The sequence below is a fragment of the Aegilops tauschii genome, chromosome 7 (genome assembly GCF_002575655.3).
Source record: "Aegilops tauschii subsp. strangulata cultivar AL8/78 chromosome 7, Aet v6.0, whole genome shotgun sequence".
Classification (NCBI taxonomy): domain Eukaryota; kingdom Viridiplantae; phylum Streptophyta; class Magnoliopsida; order Poales; family Poaceae; genus Aegilops; species Aegilops tauschii.
Window position 1 is genome coordinate 447,141,901 of NC_053041.3, and position 10,261 is coordinate 447,152,161.

General features: G+C 42.4%; 1 long non-coding RNA gene across 1 annotated transcript; it reads left to right on the forward strand.

Annotated features, from left to right (window-relative positions):
• The first annotated feature begins 7,108 nt into the window (after positions 1 to 7,108).
• On the forward strand, positions 7,109 to 10,054 carry LOC120969395 (uncharacterized). Its single transcript, XR_005763556.3, has 5 exons — positions 7,109 to 7,772; positions 8,062 to 8,161; positions 8,515 to 8,883; positions 8,958 to 9,067; positions 9,148 to 10,054. It is a non-coding gene; the product is annotated as an uncharacterized lncRNA (long non-coding RNA).
• The last annotated feature ends 207 nt before the right edge of the window (positions 10,055 to 10,261 follow it).

Sequence of the window (10,261 nt, forward strand, 5' to 3'; positions counted from 1 at the left end):
TCATCAATTTTGCATAAGTGTTAGGATGAGTGTCCTTTTCAAAGAACATTCGAAGATTCTAAAATATTTAGCTCACACCGCAACTTGCTAAATCTCTTCTCATCCAAGGGCTTTGTGAAGATATCGGCTAGCTGTTCTTCAGTCTTCACATGCTGAATAGAAATGTCGCCCTTCAACACATGATCACGAAGAAAATGATGACGAATCTAAATGTGCTTTGTCTTCGAGTGCTGAACTGGGTTGTGAGCAATCTTGATGGCACTCTCATTGTCACAGAAGAGAGGCACATTCTTCACGTTGACGCCGTAGTCCTTGAGAGTTTGCTTCATCCACAGCAATTGAGCACGGCAAGAACCAGCAGCAATGTACTCAGCTTCAGCAGTAGAGAATGATACGCAGTTCTGTTTCTTCGAGGACCAATAGACCAAAGATCGTCTGAGGAAATGACATGTACCAGATGTTGACTTGCGGTCCACACGATCACCAGCATAGTCAGAGTCAGAATATCCAATGAGATCAAAAGCCGAGCCCTTGGGGTACCATAATCCAAGTGTTGGTGTGTGAGCTAGATATCGAAGAATATGCTTCACAGCCTTATGGTGTGATTCCTTTGGTGTAGCTTGAAATCGGGCACACATGCAAACACTAAGCATTATATCTGGCCTAGATGCACATAAGTACAATAAAGAACCAATCATGGAGCGGTATACCTTATGATCAAAGTCAATACCATTTTCATCGGTGCACAGATGGCCATTTGTGGTCATAGGAATTTTTACGCCTTTGCAATCTTGCATGCCGAATTTCCTCAGTACATCCTTGAGGTATTTCTCCTGAGATATGAATATGCCATTGCGTTGTTGACGAATTTGAAGACCTAAGAAGAATTTCAACTCTCCCATCATAGACATTTGATATTCTTCACTCATCATATAGGCAAATTCATCACTATAATGTTGGTCAGTACAGCCAAAGATAATATCATCAACATATATTTGGCACACAAACAGTTCACCATCATAAGACTTAGTGAAAAGAGTAGGGTCGAGTGAACCAGGTTTGAAGCCTTTCTTCATGAGGAATTCCTTCAAAGTATCATACCACGCCTGAGGGGCCTGCTTGAGGCCATAGAGGGCCTTATTGAGTCTGAAGACTTTGTCAGGATTCTTTGGATCTTCAAAACCTGGGGGTTGAGCAACATATACTTCTTCCTCAAGCTTACCATTGAGGAATGCAATTTTCACATCCATTTGATATAAAGTGATATCATGATGGTTAGCATAAGCAAGTAATATGCGAATAGCCTCAAGCCTAGCAACAGGTGCAAAAGTTTCATCGAAATCAATTCCTTCAACCTGTGTGTAGCCTTGAGCTACAAGCCGTGCCTTATTCCTCACCACAAGGACATTTTCATCTTGCTTGTTGCGGTAGATCCACTTTGTGCCAATGATATTGTGCTTGCGAGGATCTGGACGTTTAACCAGTTCCCAGACGTTGTTGAGCTCGAATTGATGTAATTCTTCTTGCATGGCCTGAATCCACTCAGGCTCCGGAAATGCTTCATCTACCTTAGTGGGCTCTGTGATAGAGACAAAAGCTTAGTGCCCACAAAAGTTAGATAAATGTGAAGCTTTTGAGCGTGTGAGAGGACCTGGTGCTTCAATGTCATCGATGATCTTTTCAACTTGCACTTCTTTTGCAGCGCGAGGATGAGCTGGTTGTCGTCGAGGAATTTGATCAGCATTTTCTTCAGCACCATTTTCTTCAGCATTTTCTTCAGGTGCATTAGCTCGACGTTCTCACATTCTGGAATGAATTCTTCAGCAAATTCTTCGGTAGGAATGACATCCTCAGTAGCCTTGAACTTGATAGTTTCCTCAGGTGCTGGTTCATCTATCACAGAAGGTAGGTGCTCCTGTTGATGATGTGGCACGCAATATAGATTGCCTCAATCCAGAAGTGACGAGGCGTCTTGTACTCATCAAGCATAGTGCGAGCCATCTCAACAAGAGTCCTGTTCTTGCGCTCCACAACGCCATTTTGCTGAGGAGTATAAGGAGCAGATAACTCATGAGTAATACCAAGTTCATCAAGATAGTCATCAAGACCAAAATTCTTGAACTCAATTCCATTGTCACTTCTGATGTGCTTGATCTTCACACCAAAGTTGGTTGAAGCCCTCGAGGAAAATCGTTTGAAGACTTCCTAGACCCAATACCTGACTTTTGCCTTTGTCAGCGAAGATGATATGCTTCAAATGAGATGGAGATAAGGGAGCATCCATCAATAGATTCTTGTCACCAGTCATGTGATTTGTACATCCACTATCGAGGACCCACTCAGTGGCTTTGGGTTGATCATCCTGCAGATGAATTAGTGCAGCTTACGAACTCATATACTTCATCAGTGAAGAATATGACATCAATTCATGAGATCAATTTCATCAAGTAATAGAACAGATAAAGCAGTATGAGGACGTGAGAAATGAAAGTTCATTTCTTCATGATTAGCCTGCGTCCTTTCAGACATTTTTCAGGTCTCCAGCAAATTCTTCAGACGTTTGAGCACGTCTGGAGACCTGACCCTGCAGAAGAGATTAGTTCTTTTTCTTCACCACCCACATCTGAAGGGGTGGCAAAGAGTTCATCACTCTACGAGCTCCATACGAGAAAGGTGGCATAGAAGCCAGTCCATTTTGTTTCACATAAGAGGAGTTGGGATAAGCATATGAATAAGCAGAGAAATTCTTCGAGGACTTATGAACATAATGGCTAGAAGAATAATGCTCATATTCATAACCCTTAGCTCTCCCCTGCGAAACAGAGTTGTTAGCACGATGATAATCATATGAGGACTTTGATCCTTTTGAGGAATATGATCCATGTGAGGAATTTGGTCCGTATGAGGACTTGGATCCATATGAAGAATTTGGTCCATATGAAGAATTTGATCTGGGGTTCCTATTCTTCACAGGTGGTGTCATGAGGACATTCACCTGAAGACTTTCAAGGCACTTTTTGGGAACCCAGATTTTCTTCATAGGGGAACCGTTCCTGCAGTTAGTGCCAACATATCTAGCAAATACTTCACCATTCTAATTTTTGAACAGTTTATAGTTGGAGTCAAATGACTCATCAGAAGAATGAGAAGATTCACATGTAAATCCAGATAGATTAGATGGATCAACTGGAGGTCCCTTTGCAGCAACCCATGAGGTTTTGGGGTACTACTCAGGCTTCCAATATGTACCATCAGCATTGAGTTTCCTCTCAAAGGCAATACCCTCTTTCCTAGGGTTCCTGATGAGGATCTGCTTTTTAAGCACATCACAAAGAGTCTGATGCCCTTTGAGGCTTTTGTACATGCCTATCATGTACAATTCCTTCAGCCCTGCATCGTCAGTGATACTAGCAATGTCCTCCGATGAGGAATTAGTAATAGCAGAGGCAGGTGAAGAATTTGTAACATTAGAAGCATTTGAACATTCAGGTGAAGAATTAGCAGATTCACGTTCAATGCATTTCAAACATGGAGGAACAAATTCTTCCTGAGAAGCGCTGATTTGTTGAGCAAGTAATGAATCGCGCTCCTTCTGAAGATCTTCATAACTCACTCTTAGCTTTTCAAGATCTTGCTTTCTTTGAAGAAATTCATAAGAAAGCTTCTCATGATCAGACAAGAGAGTGTTATGATGACCTTGAAGATTGTCAAACCTAGTCTAAAGTCTCTGAAGATTTTCAGTCTATGTTTTAGTGCGATCCATTTCTTCACCCAACATATCATCACTTTTCTCTAGCATATTTTGAACCTTTTCCAAGGCCTTTTGTTGTTTAGTGGCAATACAAACAAGCTTGGTATAGCTAGGTCTAAAATCATCATCAGATTCATCATCACTAGACTCGGATGAGGAACATTCGGTTACCTTGGCACCTTTTTTCATGAGGCATGGTGCAGAAGATGATGGTTCAGGTTCGAAAGTCATCGTTTTGAGTGATTCCTTGAAATCCTCAAACCAGGGATCATGACAAGTTCGATGACCTTCATAGACGTCAGAGATTCGGTCCCAGATTAGCTTCGCATTGCAAAGATGCATAATGCGCCTGAATTCATCTCTGGATAGGCAGGAATAGATGATATCCTTCGCCATGATGTCAAGTCGAGTGTACTTGCGAATATCATCAGTGTCTGCCATCTTGCATAGATCGGTAAGACCAATCTCAGTGACGTTCCACAACTCGCTGTTCATTGCCATGAGGCACTTCCTCATCATGGCCTTCCACTTGGGATAATCATGACCGTCAAAGATGGGGCATGTCACTTTCTTCATACCTGCGGTCGACATAACTAAAACTCCAGACGGTTAAACCAAAATTACACAGAACAAGGGAGTACCTTGCTCTGATACCAATTGAAAGTGCGTTATATCGACTAGAGGGGGGGGGTGAATAGGCGATTTTTATGAATTCTTCACTGAGGAATTTGCCAGTAAGGAAATTCCTTAGCGAAGAACTACTTGCAGCGGAATAAGTACTCAGAAGTAAACATAACAGAATACAAGCATGGTCATCATGATGAAATGAAGACAGGCACAGAGTACAGAAAGCGTAAACACAGGATAACACAGGATGAAGACAAACAGACTGAATAAATTGAACTGAGGAAATTGAAAAAGTCTTCAGTCAAAGTCTTCAAACACAGATATGACAAGCACACAACACAGTTATGAGGAAATGAAAGAGTTGAGGAAATAGAACCAGTAGGCTTGGTGAAGACAATGATTTGGTAGACCAGTTCCAACGGTTGTCTCAGTTGTACATCTGGTTGGAGCGGCTAGGTATTTAAACCTGAGGACACACAGTCCTCACCGTATTCTCCTTGAGCTAAGGTCACACAGACCTCGCCCAATCACACGTGGTAAGTCTTCAGGTGACTTCCGAACCTTCACAAACTCGGTCACTCGGTGATCCACAATTCCTCTTGGATGCTCTACACCATGATGCCTAATCGTCTGGAAGAAGCACAGTCTTCAAAGGTAACAAGCGTCGGATCCACGCAGGATCAATCTCTTCAGTGATGCTCAATCACTTTGGGTTTGTAGGTGTTTGGGTTTGGGTTTTTCCTCACTTGATGATTTTCGCTCAAAGTCCTCGGAGGATGGGATGCTCTCAAATGACAAGTGTCAGTTTCTCTCGGAGCAGCCAACCAGCTAGTGGTTGTAGGGGGCGGCTATTTATAGCCTAGGGAGCAGCCCGACATGATAAGACATAAATGCCCTTCAATGATATGACCGTTAGGTGGGTAGATATTTTGGGACAGCTGGCACAAAGCACAACAACCGTCGGAAATTTGAGTATCAAATTCCTCAGGGCTATCATGTTCCTCACTGTGTAGGCAATCCGCACTGGCGAATTCCTAACTCCTCAGTCAGAACAAATTCCTTAGAGACCAGAAGAACTTCGTCTCTGTCACTGAAGAATATGACTGAACTGTATGAGATTTCCAATGGCTTCACTCGAAGGGATTGGTAGGTGTAGGATTTTGAGTTGAGCATCACATGGAAAATTTTCCTTAGTATTTCCTCGACCCCCTTTAACAGTACGGTGTTTCCTATGACTCAAGAAAGAGAAAATGAAACTACGAAAATAAAAGTCTTCACGCTTCATGTTCCTCGAATGAATACCAAGTCTTCAAGGTTACACCAATTTCTTCACTTTCAAAGTCTTCAGAAAGCCTTTAGAAATCCAAAGTCTCCAGTCGAAGAACTTCATTTTTAGGGGTCGACTTTCTCTGTAAATATCAAACTCCTCATAGACTTATAGACCTGTGTACACTCACAAACGCATCAGTCCCTTAACCTATAAGTCTTCAATACACCAAAATCACTAAGGGGCACTAGATGCACTTACAAGTTTCCTAACCATTGACATGAGTTGTCATTTGATAACGGGACCACATCATTAGGAGAATGATGTGATGGACAAGACCCATCCGTTAGCTTAGCATAATGATCGTTCAGTTTTATTGCTATTGCTTTCTTCATGTCAAATACATATTCCTTCAACTATGAGATTTTGCAACTCCCGGATACCGGAGGAATGCCTTGTGTGTTATCAAACATCACAACGTAAATGGGTGATTATAAATATGCTCTACAGGTATCTCTTGAGGTGTTTGTTGAGTTGGCATAGATCGAGATTAGGATTTATCACTCCGAGTATCGGAGAGGTATCTCCGGGCCCTCTCGGTAATATACATCATAAGCTTGGAAGCAAACGGCTAAGGAGTTAGTCACAAGGTGATGTATCACGGAACAAGTAAAGAGACTTGCTGGTAACGAGATTGAACTAGGTATGAAGATACCGACGATCGAATCTCGGGCAAGTAACATACCGATGGACAAAGGGAATTACGTATGTTGTCATAACGGTTCAACCGATAAAGATCTTCGTAGAATATGTAGGAGACAATATGGGCATCCAGGTTCCGCTATTGGTTATTGACCGGAGAGCTGTCTCGATCATGTCTACATAGTTCTCGAACCCGTAGGGTCTGCACGCTTAACGTTCGTTGACGATATAATATTATATGAGTTATGTCATTTGGTGACCGAATGTTGTTCGGAGTCCCGGATGAGATCACGGACATGACGAGGAGTCTCGAAATGGTCGAGAGGTAAAGATTGATATATAGGACGATGGTATTCAGACACCAGAAGTGTTTCGGGGGGTACCGGGTACTTATCGGGTCACCGAAAGGGGTTTCGGACACCCCCGGCAAAAGATATAGGCCTTATGGGCCAAGAGGGGAAACGCACCAGCCACAAGGGGCTGGTGCGCCCCCCATATGGGTCGGCCTAAGGAGGAGAAGGAAAGGGGAGAGGCCATGCGTCTTATATCTATCCATGCACTGCCTACTTGATTTCTACGGTTGGGCTGCACAAAGCCACTTGGGCTGTATGTTTCCTTTGGAAGTTTCAAGCCCACGGGAAAAAAGATAAGTCGTCTCCGGCATAATAAGGCAAAAAATAAATCTAAGGATTCCGCATCGCTCGACCAGCTCAGCAGGTTTTCCCCATCGCTTGGCCAGCCGCCGCCACTATCCCTTTCGGCGTGAGCACGCAACATGGTACCCTCCCCCAGCCAGTTCTCAGGTCAGCTGCCGCCACTGACCACTCCGCCACCACGCATGAAGTCCTCCCAGCTAACCACCACGACCATGCTTCCTCGACCAGCTGTTGTTAACCCTTCCGCCACCACGGCCGACGGCCCACCGGCCAGCCACCGCCGCTAGCACTTCCGCGCCTCGACAGATGACACCTGCCGTCTCTAGGCCTTCCACCGCTGCACAGATGTGCATTAACTCTATCCCGCCGTTCATCTTCTCACTGCCGAGTTTATTGCTCCCACAATCCCTTCGATCTCCATGACGGATACTCTCCCAGCCACAAATGCACATGAAACGGCTCACGCACCACAACATTCATTGCCCCCCACATCAGCTCACCCTCTATATATTACCCTACAATTGTGGGAAAAGTGGGTTTATAAGCCCCTCTGTACTACCATCGTCATCCACCACCCACACCTATTCAACCGGTCCTGCCCTGCTAGCTTCACACTCCAGCCACCCCTAATTTCCCTTATCCTCAGGTTTATACTTTTGAATTTCTCAGATTTCACTCGAGAGCGAAAGGTGCTTGAATTTTTGCTTCATAGATCTATTGCTGCTCGGATTGGATTCACTCCTCCATAGGTCTCCTACTTCTCACATTGGTACACAAGCACTTATCTCTGTATTTAACACATGCTACTCTCATATTCCAATTGTTCTTGCTGGCTAGCTATTGGTACTTTCATATGGTAGTTTATGGATTTACAACTTTTGACCATTTATAATTGTGCATCTTCCTTCTATTTGAAAACAGGAAGGTCTCAATTTTCTTGTGCGATGAGCAAGTCGATTTTGTTATATGATTATATATATGGTCTCAATTATAAGCAATGCAACATATATATCTTCTCATTTAGGATAGACGTGATCTTATGTTTCTGAATTTCTTAGATTACACCCTGGACTGGAAGTTGCTTGACGTTATGGTTCATAGACCCCTTGCTGCTTGGATTGGGTTCGTTGTTTCATAGGTCTCTTGTGGTTCGCATCGGTATGCACGCACTCACTGCTAAATTTGATTATTTATACTTAATGAGCATATGCACATTCTGTTTGTTTTCGTGCATATTACATAGTACATACCATAGAAATTTCTTCGTCTAGATTATTTCGTGCAATGTTTTGTTCAAAATATTGGCTACAAACTGTTTCGTGGCATCTTGGTTTGAATAGAGGTTAGTTAGGACAGTACAAAAAATACCCTAAAGATTTCTATGACCAAGCACAACATGTAATAAAAATGGAGTTGACATTAATATTAGATTTGTTGTTCCTCACAGTCTCCACTGATGGTATGTATAAATACATTTTCAATTATGTGAAGAAATGTTTTGATTTTGCCAGATAAAAAGGGAGTGTAATGCTGGATCATCTGATTCATCAAGTGAACCAGTCAATGAAATAGGTAATTATCTAGAATGTTGCTATATTTCACCAATTGAGGTTGTTTGGCACTTGCCGAAAAGAATGGAGATTCATTCAGTTTCTAGGTTCTCCAAATGTTATCTCACAAAGAAAAGCTTCTCAGTTCACAATGCCCCAATGTTGCCATCTACAAAGGTTAGACAGTTTCTATTAATGCAAAGAGTATCTTCTTTTTCCTAATTTTCAACAATATATTACCTACAAAATATGAACCTTAACCATGAAGTACTTCGAGCCATCTCCAAGCAAAGAAAAGATGATCCATCCATCTTCAAAAAGTATCAAGAGGTTTGCCATCAATCACAAATTAGAAGTTACAAGCTCTATCTAAACATTCATGACCCAACTTTTGCTATTCACAGTGCGACCATCGACGGACCAAAGCGATCATCGACGAACCAAAGGACTCAAACAACATTATACCTCCCTCTTGCCAACCCGCTGCTATTGTCATCGAGAAAAAACAAAATATGTAATAATTTTAAACTTCTCAATATAACTAACTCAATCGGTTCAGATTGAACATGAAATTGAAATGATCATTTTTCGTAGGTACTCTTTAGATAAACTCTTCAGAGAAATTGAGCATTCAACTTAAAGAAGGCAAAACCACCAACAAACATATTATTGTGCAATCAGGCCAGGCAAGGGAAGCATAACATCATTAAGATGCATGCAAGCATCAGAATAAAGTTGCAAGAATGTTGTTTTTCAACAACATGCAGGACATCGTCAAGATGCATGCAAGAACCTACGAGCTGCACATCCTTTCTACCAAAACTTAGTATATACGTTCCAGCTCCGGTGACGTGTACAAAATGGTAGAAACATAAGTAAATGCCATGTCAAATTTTAGGGTGAAATTCTATCTGAAATCTTGATGGTTCAGTTAACTTTTTTATCATTTCATCATTGTTTAATTTTTTGTCAATGCACCAATTATCTTCTACAAGATCTAGCAGCAACACGCGGGGTATCATATAGTTAACCTAGAGCCCAGTGCCAGTTTCTGTTTTCTTTCCTTGTTTTAGAGTTTCGTAGAAAAGGAATACAAACGGAGTCGAAACCGAATAAAACTTTCGCCATGATTTTTCTTGGACCAGAATACACCCAGGAGACTTGGAGTACAAGTCATAAGAGCCGCGAGGCGGTCACAAGGGTGGAGGGCGTGCCCCAACCTTGTGGGCCCCTCATAGCCCCTATGACCTAGATCTTTCGCCTATATATACTCTTATACCCCAAAAGCATCTAGGGGAGCCACGAAACCACTTTTCCACCGCCGTAATTTTCTGTACCCGTGAGATCCCATCTTGGGGCCTTTTCCGGCATCCTGCCGGAGGGGGAATCGATCACGGAGGGCTTCTACATCAACACCATTGCCTCTCCGATGAAGCGTGAGTAGTTTACTTCATACCTACGGGTCCATAGCTAGTAGCTAGATGGCTTCTTCTCTATCTTTGATTCTCAATACAAAGTTCTCCTCGATGTTCTTGGAGATCTATTCGATGTAATACACTTTTGCGGTGTGTTTGCCGAGATCCGATGAATTGTGGATTTGTGATAAGTTTATCTATGAATATTATTTGAATCTCCTCTGAATTCTTATATGGATGATTTGATATCTTTGCAAGTCTCTTCGAACTATCGATTTGCTTTGGCCAACTAG